This window comes from Ursus maritimus, unplaced genomic scaffold (genome assembly GCF_017311325.1).
Source record: "Ursus maritimus isolate PB19 unplaced genomic scaffold, ASM1731132v1 scaffold_2, whole genome shotgun sequence".
NCBI lineage: Eukaryota > Metazoa > Chordata > Mammalia > Carnivora > Ursidae > Ursus > Ursus maritimus.
In genome coordinates, this window is record NW_024424452.1 from 91,329,464 (window position 1) to 91,340,013 (window position 10,550).

Here is a 10,550-nt window from a genome sequence, read left to right on the forward strand (position 1 = left end):
TGTGGTGTGTGTGTGTGTGTGTGTGTGTGTGTATACACACAATGGAACATTACTCAGCCATAAAAAAGAATGAAATCTTGCCATTTGCAACAATATGGATGGATCTAGAGAGTACTATGCTACGTGAAATTAAGTCAGTTGGAGAAAGACAAATACCATACAATTTCATCCATATGTGGCATTTAAGAAACAAAATGAATAAAGGGGAAAAAACAAACCAAAAAACAGGCTCTCAACTATAGAGAACAAACAGATGGTTACCAGAGGGGAAGTGGGTGGGGGATGGAGAAAATAGGTGATGGGGATTAAGGAGTGCACTCGTCACAATGAGCTCCGGGTGATGTATGGAAGTGCTGAATCACTATATTGTACACCTGGAACTAATATTACACTGTGTTAACTAACTGGATTAAAAAAAATGTCTTTAAAAAAATGAAGACATGTTCGACAATATGTCAAAAAAACAAAAATACAACTGACATTGGTAAATACTTTAAATAATAAAATAATACTCCTTGTGCTATAAATGAGCATAAATTTATTTCGTATATTGGTGTTTAAAATGGTATCAATTTACTAGATTGCATGGAGAGCTTATAAACAATATAATCCTACTGAATTAAAAAAAACCTCATCGAACTCTGCACTTCAAGTGGGTACATTTTATTATAGGTAAATTATAACTCAATAAAATTGATTTTTACATGTTTTCTTAAAGTTCAAATAATTCCCATCATTTATTAGCTATGTGACCTTGTCCAAATTACTTAACTTCCCTGTTTCCTTCTCCTCATGCCAACCCAAAGGAGTTTCCCATCTTCCACTGTGCCTCTCACCCCAAAACCATTCTTCCTTTAAAAATCTAGCAGCCCCATTTGATTACATAAAATCGTCTTTTAAAGTAAATACGTAAGAGTCAAGTTCAAATGTTTATATTCATTTTTGAGCGTTCTTGGTGTTTGAAGGACGTCCTCCCCTTGAATAATGTGATCCTGGCTGATGGAGGTTAGCAGAGACATCACATGGAGTCAGGGAGGACTTAAGGTCCTTTTGGCAAATAGCAAAGCCAGGCCGTCTTTGCTTGGGTTTTGTGCGTGCTTGGCAGGAGGCTCCCCAAGCCGCTGGAGAACAGGGTTTCACTGGAGGTGTCCTGGGGCTCACATGTTTACAGATCGTGCGCTACGCCACAGAAGAACTAAGCCAGTCACCCAAAACCAGGCACTCAGGCAGCACTCTGTGGGAAGTAGGGGTCCCCTCACCTTTCAATGGTACCTACAGGTTGCAGGCCCTTCCTTCATGCATTCACCACGTTCTCATTTCCCACATATTTAGAATATTTGCCAGACACAGAGGACAGCCATCGGGTGTTCAAAATTGATTTTAAAAAATACATGCATTTCCTATGCTCCAAGAGCCCAAAGTGTATTCGGATCACAAATGCACAAGAAAAAAAAAAATGAAAGCAACATCTTGTCATGCCGTGATATAGGCAGAGGTCAAATGCTGCGTGTTGCGGAGAATGTCAGAATCCGCCCTTGCTTGGGACGAGCAAGGAAGGCTCCACGGAGGAGCTGACATTACCTGGGTCTGAAATGATGAGTGGGAGTACCGCAGGCAGCGCAGGGGAACCTGGGCTTTCCGAGCAAGAGGCACAGCGCAGCGCAGAGCCTGAGAAGGCCTGGTAAGGGCAGGGAGTGCACGCTGTTGAGCCGGGAGTGAAGGCTGAAGCGGACCACACTAGGCGAAGGGCTCACGGGAAGGTGGTGGACACGCACACCAGGAGCGGCCTCGTTCCCCGCTTGCCACGGACACTGGCTTCGACGGCCTCACACCTGCGCTCTCTGCTAGAGGCGGCCCTTGGCTGGCAGGAGCCGCCTCCCCTGGAGGTGCCTGGGCGTTTCTACTCCCCACACCCGCAGAAGACCCCAGCCAACAGCGGCGGACCTGCAGCTCTAGAGCCCATCCACCTGGGCTCTGTGCAGGACCACCTCCTCCTGGCACAGTTCGTGCTCCGGAGCGCCCCCTGGGACCAGACAGGGGATGCGCGGCTCCTGAACTGTCCTCGCTGCCCGGCTCTCTTCTCCGTCCTGTCTGCTTCCCTCCCCTCCTTGCCGGCCCCTCCTGAGAGCCTGGGCGCTCGCCCTCCAGAAATCACTTGAGTGCTGTTTCGGGAACCCAAGCTAAGAATCCCAGCCAAGGAGCCTGAGCTTCAGTCTCTAGGCGTAACACCACTGCCCTTGAGAACTGCCGTCCCCTAAAAGGTTGCCTTCTGGCCCAGGGCAGCCTCTATTGATTGTGTTTGTGGTTTTCTTTCATTTTTCCCCTCACTTGTGCCCCCTGCAGACTCAGCCATGGAGAGAAAACAAGAAGTTGCGTGAAACGAGTCTCCTGCGCTTTAGGACATGGCTTTCAGATTGCAATCTTTCCGTGGACAGAGCTGCTTCTAGGCTGCAGGGGACTCTTGACCCGTCCCTCCCTCCTACTCTCCTCTGCCTCCTAACCATTCAGCTCCTGGCCTTCCCCTGCTCATTTCAGCTCCCCCCCCCCAACCCACTCCCCACTGCTGTGTCCCTCTGACCACCAACAGTGTGGGGCTCCTGACCAGCTGGCCATTCACCTCCCCCTGTTCCCCTGCTCTCCTCAACTGTTTGTCACTGCCCTTTCTAAACCAGATGTCTGGGGGGCGCCTGGGGGGGCTCAGTCAGTTAAGCCTCTGAATCGTGATTTCGGCTCAGGTCATGATGTCAGGGTTGTGAGGTTGGGCTCCATGCTCAGTGGGGAGTCGGCTTGAGATTCTCCCTCTCCCTCTGCCCCTCCGCCAGCTCACACACTCTCTCTAAATACGTACATACAAACATACATAATATCTTAAGAAAATAAAATAAAGCAGATGTCTGGCCACATCCCTCTCCTACTCAAGAACCTCTTCTTGCTCCCTATTGCCATCAGAATAAAGTGACTTGATCTTTCAGGTGTTTTCTTAATCCCACCACGGTGTATCTTTCCAGACTCACTCCCACCATTTCCCAACACAAACCACTGAGTAGAGGGAAAGCAGTACCTTTAAAGGGGGTACCTTTTAAAGAGGGAAGCTTAGGGCAGGTCAAAGCTGTGTCACCTCAGACTAGATAATGATACCCTCTGTAACTCGATACAATTCCCTATGAAAAGGAGATACACTTTCTAGCATTAGTGGTTTCTAATGAGCAGGAACACAAGTAAATGGGAGGTCAGCTTAAAGTACTTGGTCCATTATATTCCAGCCAGCCAGTATGACTGACGTGTTATTCAGCAAATACCACCCAGCCCCCCCACACCCATGTTTTTCCCCAAGCTGCTCTCTCCACCTAGGATAATGGTGACAAAGTACTTCAATAAATAACCCCTTGATGAGGGATTAATATCCAAAATAGATAAAGAACCCATACAACTCAATACCACAAGAAAAAAAAGAAAAAAAAGAAAAGAAATCCCGATTAAAAAAAAAAAAGGCCAAGGATTTTAACAGAAATTCTCCCAAAGAAAACATATGCATGGCTAACAAGGTGCATGAAAAGATGCTTGACATCACTAATCACCAGCAAAATGCAGCTCAAAACCCACAGTGAGATACCTCCTCGCACCTCTTATTGTCGGGATGGCTAGTATCAAAAGGCAAGAAATAACAAGTGTTAGTGAGGATGTGGAGAAAAGAGATCTCTCATGCACTGCTGGTAGGAATGCAAACTGGTGCAGCCACTGTGGAAAACATCATGGATTTCCTCAAAAAATTAAAAATAGAATTACCATATGATCCAGCAATTCCACTTCTTGATATTTATCTAAAGGAAATGAAAACACTAACTTGAAAAGATATCTGCACCCCCCTCCCATGTTCACTGTAGCATTATTTACAATAGCCAAGACTGAGGGCGCCTGGGGGGCTCAGTTGGTTAAGCATCTGCCTTCCGCTCAGGTCATGATTCCAGGGTCCTGAGATTGAGCCCTACATTGGGCTCCCTGCTCAATGGGGCATCTGCTTCTCCCTCTCCTTCTGCCCTGCCCCCACTCGTGTTATCTCTCTCTCTCAAATAAATAAAATCTTTAAAAAAACAGTAGCCAAGACTTGGAAACAACCTACGTGTCCATTGATGGATGAATGGGTAATATATATAATGGAATATTATTCAGCCCTAAAAAAGAAGAATCTTGCCATTTGTGACACCATGGATGGAACCTGAGGGCATTAGGCAAACAGAGAAAGACAAATATCCTATGATTTCATTTATATCTGAAATCTAAACAAACAAACAAACAAAAATCCCATAGATACAGAGAACAATTAGTGGTTGCCAGGGGTGAGGATTTTAGGATGGGCAAAATGGGTGCAGGTGGTCAAAAGGTACAAACCTCCAGTTACAAAATAAACAAGTCCTGGGGTTATAATGTACAACACAGTGACTAGAGTTAATACTGTGCTGTGTATTTGAAAGTTACTAAGAGAAGAGAACTTAAAAGTTCTCAAAAAGAAAAGTACCTTTTTTTCTGTTTCTCTCTTTAAATAAATGGCTCCTTTTCCTGGCTTTTCACCCCCATCAAAGGCTGTGTCTTGTGAACCAAAACAATACAGAAAAGAGCTAGTGGATAGACTCAGAACGGCAACCAAGGAAAACTGTAGCATGAAAATGTCACTTGAATGACTGAAGAGGTGGGGTGGCTGGTCGAAGAGGGAAGGACAGGTGGAGAAGCAGCAGAGAAGAGCTGAAATGGACACCGTGAGGCCGCTTCTCTTTCAGAGGGTGACAGCTGACCTCAGTCATTGGTGCCTTGGAGCTGTGAGCAGAAAGTGAAGGCTTCAGGCACAGAAACTGTTCTCCGGGCCCGTGTTCCCCGCATGCCCTCCCTGGGGAAAAGTGACGCAGGCAGAGCTATGACATGATCCAGCTCACCCCACCCACCCCTTAGCAAGTCCTCCCTGCACCCCTCCCAGAGGGGCTGACCATCCCTTCCGTCTCGGAAATGGAGATCCTGCAATCCCCATTTCACTCTTGGGAAGCCCATCCTGAAGCCTCTTTGCGTCTAACTGGACGTGGAGCCCCTTTCGTCTTATTTTCCCCTAGATGGAAATGTGAGGACAGACTTGAAGACTGGCATCTTCCTACTGAGATTGGTGCTAAATTCCTCCCCAAGGTACCCAAGGAATGACGTTGAGACAGAGGTGTCCGTTGACAAGCACGTAGGCTACACCAGGTTTCTGCGGGCGTGCCCCTGCTCCACAGATCCGTGGAGGCACCTGTGTGGGATCTGAAGGCCCACTCGTGGTCTCATGGGGCTGTTCCACCAGCATCACACCCGGGGGACACTGAGGGCCTGCGCTCCCCCTCCTCACACGTGGATACCAGCCATAAACACTAACACGGACAATATATGCTATACGCCAGGCACAGACCAGGTGCTCCATGTGAGACAGATAGATTTAGAAATTCAATTCCTGCCTATGAGAACACTGAAAGATAGATGCAAGTATCATCCCCATCTTACAGAAGAAGACCCTGCAGCTCAGGTTAAATCATCTGCCCAGGGTCACACAGCTACACGATGGCAGAGCAGGGATGGAAGCTGAGCTGTGCTCGACATCCCTCCCCATTGTCTTGGGGGATCTTCCCAGCCAGTCTCCCTGCCTCCACCCTCGCAAGCCTCTTCAAAGCCAGCCTCTGCACCGTGGCTCTCTCCAGACACAGATGTCCACGTGTTCCTCTCACGATGGCTTGGTCCTGCCAGCCCCACCCTCCAGGCATGGGGATCAGCACCCTTCTCTCCCTTCTGTCATTCAGCACCCCACAGCTTGTCTAGCTCTGATGCCTGGTTGACCTCCTTGCCACTTTTGGGGCCTCAGGCTTACTCCCATGTTACCATATCCCTAAAACTTGGATCAGAACTGCTCGAGTCAGCTGTGGAGGTGTGACTAAGCCTGCATGACCCTCTCCTTCTCACTGACCTTCCATCATCCATATCATAACATGACCATGACCTCATTTATCTTGTAAATGTTTCAGGTAAGAATCCTGGATCTCTTGTGATTTTCTTCCCTATTATTTTGTGAACTGACTGAGGGAAAGGACTGTTTATCTCTCCTTAGCAAGGTCACTAGAGCTCTCCCATGGGGAGAAATCCAGGGGAAAGAAATTCTGCCCACCAATTCCTGAAATTCCACCATTCGAGATTCATTTATTTGACTTAACTTTGTATTCCTTTAAAATAAAAACAGTCTTAGCAGGAGTTACCAACTGAGCACCTCCAGCCATTCATTCTTAGAATGGGTAAGTTGAAAAGATTCTAATCCTAGGTCAGCATTTGAGGGGAGGGAGGGAAATAAAAACAAAAGAGTATGAGACCACCAAATGTAAAGATCAAAAGACAAAAAAGATACTATCAAGAGAGGAAAAGGCACAGAAAGGACGGGTCAGTGCTGCTCCAGAACAACTTATCTACCCAATAATTTTGTTGCCCCGTAGCACACCAACATGCCCTGTCCCTCGCATATTGAGCTCAACATTTTGGCAAAGATTTTCTGAGGCATGGCCTCATGTTCTTTTTCCTTCTGACTTTTGCTCCCCACCCTCTAGCAGCTGATGCAGCTGGTCCATAGCCACAGAACCAGGACTTGCAATTGGGACCGTTGACCATTGGGTTGCAGTCTAACTGCTTACCTGCCCACCTGTCCTTCCCCAACATTCCTTGGACTTCCACCCACCTCCAACATGTCCAGCACTGGATTCTCTGAGTTGAAGGCTTTTGTTGCAAACCTGTTTGGGGCATGAAGCCTGGCCTCTAAGGTCCTTCAGATAATCCATTGTTTAGATGCTTTCATTTCCAGGAACAAAGGCTCTCCTCCCCCCACCTCTCTGTCCCTTCAAAGGGCACCACTATGTAGCAGCAGAAGCAAGCACATCATGATATCATTTCTGATATCCATAGGTTTCAGCCATCAGTAACTGGGTTTTGTTCCAGGAAAAAGCAATATTCTTTGACAAATAAGCCATTTGCTGAGCAGTTTAAATGACATTGCGAAGAGTGACACTACAAACCAATGAGCCTGTTTTCTCTGCTCCTATTCACTGCAAAACAGCTAATGCCCCAGATAAAGAGTGTAGATCACATGTGACTTATAACATGAATACAGCACGGTATGAAGAGCCACACGAAAGGCTGCCCTGATCAGTCACTCCGTTTATGAGAGAACCAACCAAGCTGGATCTTTTCCTTTGAAATCTTGGAATAAGAAAATACCATCACCCCTGTCCTTGAGGGTTTTCTTAAATGGCTTCCATTCCTTAAACCTTTCCCTTCTTGTCACGAATGTGGCAAAGCCCAGGTCTCTCTGAGCCCTGGGACTATTGTAACCTGCTTTCATGCAGGGCGTTTCCAGGAGGCAGATGTTTTAACTAGCAGGGGAAAGAAAGGTCTGTTTCTTATTGACGGAACCCTAGCATGTGTAATAGAACTTCAAAGATGTGAGGCCAGATTGGGCAGGCAACATCAAAAGCTTTTGCCTGGTGCTGAGTAAACCTTGTATTCTGACATACAAGTTCTTATCTATTCTGCTCCAGACTTGAGAGAAGGAGACTGCATCTAACCAAATCACATTGTTTTTCCTCACAGCTGCCAACTTGGAAAAATATCAGGGCACAAAGGGACCATTAAAAAAAAGAAAGAGACACACACAGAGAGACATGTTTTGTTAGTTCCTAAGCAACACAATATTGCCAAGATGGGGGCTCTTAGGAAAATGAGAAGGCGTTTGCTACACTTCCCTATTGAGGCCACTTGCTAATCCCAATTTTTATCTTTTTATAGAGAAATTAACAGAATGAACTTGGACAAAGTCTGTGTCTCCTCCACTCCATCTACACCCCTGTCACAGTGCCCCTGTCTCTCTGATAAACACTCTCTTTCTAATGAGGCCAAATCAATGGTTTAATTATATCAAAACTCAAACAATGAAGCTATTTCCTGATGTAAAATTTAAAGAAAAACTTAATTCATTTATTTTTAAAATGGTTTAAAGGAACTATATTCATTTTGAATTACCTGTTTTTTCCATTACTTAAAAAAAAAAAAAAAACCAACAAGTTTAAAATGTGTTTCATTTCAACGTAACAACATAATAATATTTCCCCAGTCTGGGAACCAGAGAAAATCAAGAAGGCCATCTTTCTATCAAAATGTGTATGTGCCTGCCTCATGTGGGTTTGTTTCAAAGCATCCAGTTATTTCCTCTGAGAACGTCTGTGTGTGTCAATCCTGGGGAAGGGAGGAAGAGCCCCACAGAAGGAAATTAGTTTTAAACCTGGAGTTTTCCTCCTACACTGATAACACATTTATTTAATCAGTGGGTCCTTCCGAGGGTCTTGCATGTGGGGTCTGCCAGGGATGGAATCAGCTCCAGCCCGCCTTCTGTGTTGCTTGGCCACCGGGACCTCTCGGAAGCAGACAGATCTTGAAACTCACTGCTAGTTTGCACTCCACAGCCCAGCCCCGTCCTGACTTCCTCCTGCCTCTCAGTTCTGTGCCTCTCTGCCCCCCCCCCCAAATGGTTGTATCCATATTTACAGAAGCCTAAATAAGAGACCGTGTAGATAGACCAAGGCGATGATTCTCAACCTTGGGTAAGACTCAGAAACCCAGAACCTTGCTAGTTTAAGAGTAGACCAGTCGACACGTACAAGGAACTTCAGCCTCACCTGGATGCCGGTAGGAAATGCAGACCCTCGGGCCCTGTCCCAGACCCGCATTCAACAAGCCCTTCCGAGGACCTGTGTGTGCATGAGGTTTGAGAAGCGCTACCCCAAAGGTCTTCAAAATACACATGCCCAGGCTCCAGCCTGAGGTTTTGGGGATGATCTGGAGTGACATCCTAGATTCGGCGTCTCAAAACCGCCCCAGGTGCGTCCGCTCAGGCCTAAGTCTAAGAATCAGTAGTGAGATGCTCAAAAGGATAGGACAGACCCAAGAGGCCAATGACTATGAGCTGGTTAGAAATGAGCTAAAGGGACACAGAGATTCCTAACATTCAGGGAACTACCTGTATTATGTTCAAAGAGCCCAGGGATAGCCATCTCTGAGGACCCTGATCTCTTTCTGTCCTTCCCTGTCCCTGCCATGTCTTTGACCCAGAAGCCCCCTTCCCACTCCCCTCCCCCACCGCCACCCTCTTCTCTGCTTCCAAGGTCCAGCCACCTACAAGACATTTTGAAAATGCTGTTTCTGCTGATGCTACTCAGCAAGGCCCTTTCTGCCTCCTATTGCACTCAGAGCCCTCACAACCACTTTCCTTCCCTGTCTCTGTGTCCCCTTGGATGGCTGGCCCTATTCCTTACACTGAGAAGCTACCCAGCAGAAATTGGTTAAGTCTCATTGAAATCATGCTCATGAGTTCCTTTAATAATCTGCAAAAAGTCCTCCATTTTACAGATTGAGGCCAGGAGAAAAGGAGGGGGAACAGTATTTCTACTGAATATTGGTTTATGAAGGTCACGTCTTTCCAGGCAAAAGTAAGCAGAATATTGAGGCAATTCATTTATTCAGTGAAGCAATTATTAGACCCAAAACCTATAATTGGAAGAAACATAAGCATTTAAAGACTTCTTTAGCATATTCCACTGTCAAGGCTGAGAGTATTAATTATCAGAGTATGACATTATTTTAACTTTGGTTTTTGACATAAGTTATTTTATAGTATCTTCCACTCACTGGTGCTTTAATAAAAGAAGCCAAATTTGGTCCACCCATTCTCATTAAATGGGTTTCACAGTGACAAGGAAGGGTGGGTGCCATCAGGGTTGAAGGTTGTTGTGCCCCCTGAAGCAGTATTGGGTGGGGCCAGATCACCCAGATTCATTACATAATTTCTCACCCCTCCACATCCTTTGACCTGGGTCAATAGATTCTTAATTCACTTGATATAAAGTGGACAACGGCCCTGCATGACTCATAGGCCGGATGATATTGACCCAATGACCCAGAGGTCCTATTTCAATTATAGAGGCAAATGACATTTCCTTACTAGCAAAAAATGAATTCTCCTCCCAAGGAGAATCCCATAGCAAATGGTCTTCTATCCTGGACAGAGAATGCTGTCCATGACTCTCATAGAAAATTGGATTCTTCATGGGGCTCATGAGAAAACTGGGGGCTCTTTTTCAGCTGGGACACAAGTCAGTAACCAGGGCAGGATAAGACCCTCACAGCCCTGGGCTTCTGAGCAGAGTGTCTGATCCACGTTGCCTCCTCTTCTTCACCCTATGCCCTCCTAAACAAAACCTTACAGGTTACCCCTCGAGCTTCTGGTTCCATACCCAGATGTTTCCTAAGAGAGTCCACTTTTCTCATGCTTACATGTATCCACCAAACAGAGCAATGACATCCATTAACTTGCTATGGAAAGGATTTGACTAAAGTCTCTGGTCTCCTTGAGGCCGTATGTTTTGTGTTGCGTTGTAGCCTTGCCCAACACTTAGATAATGTCCCAAACTCACCTTGGGTTCTCAGTACCTGTTGTTGAATGATTA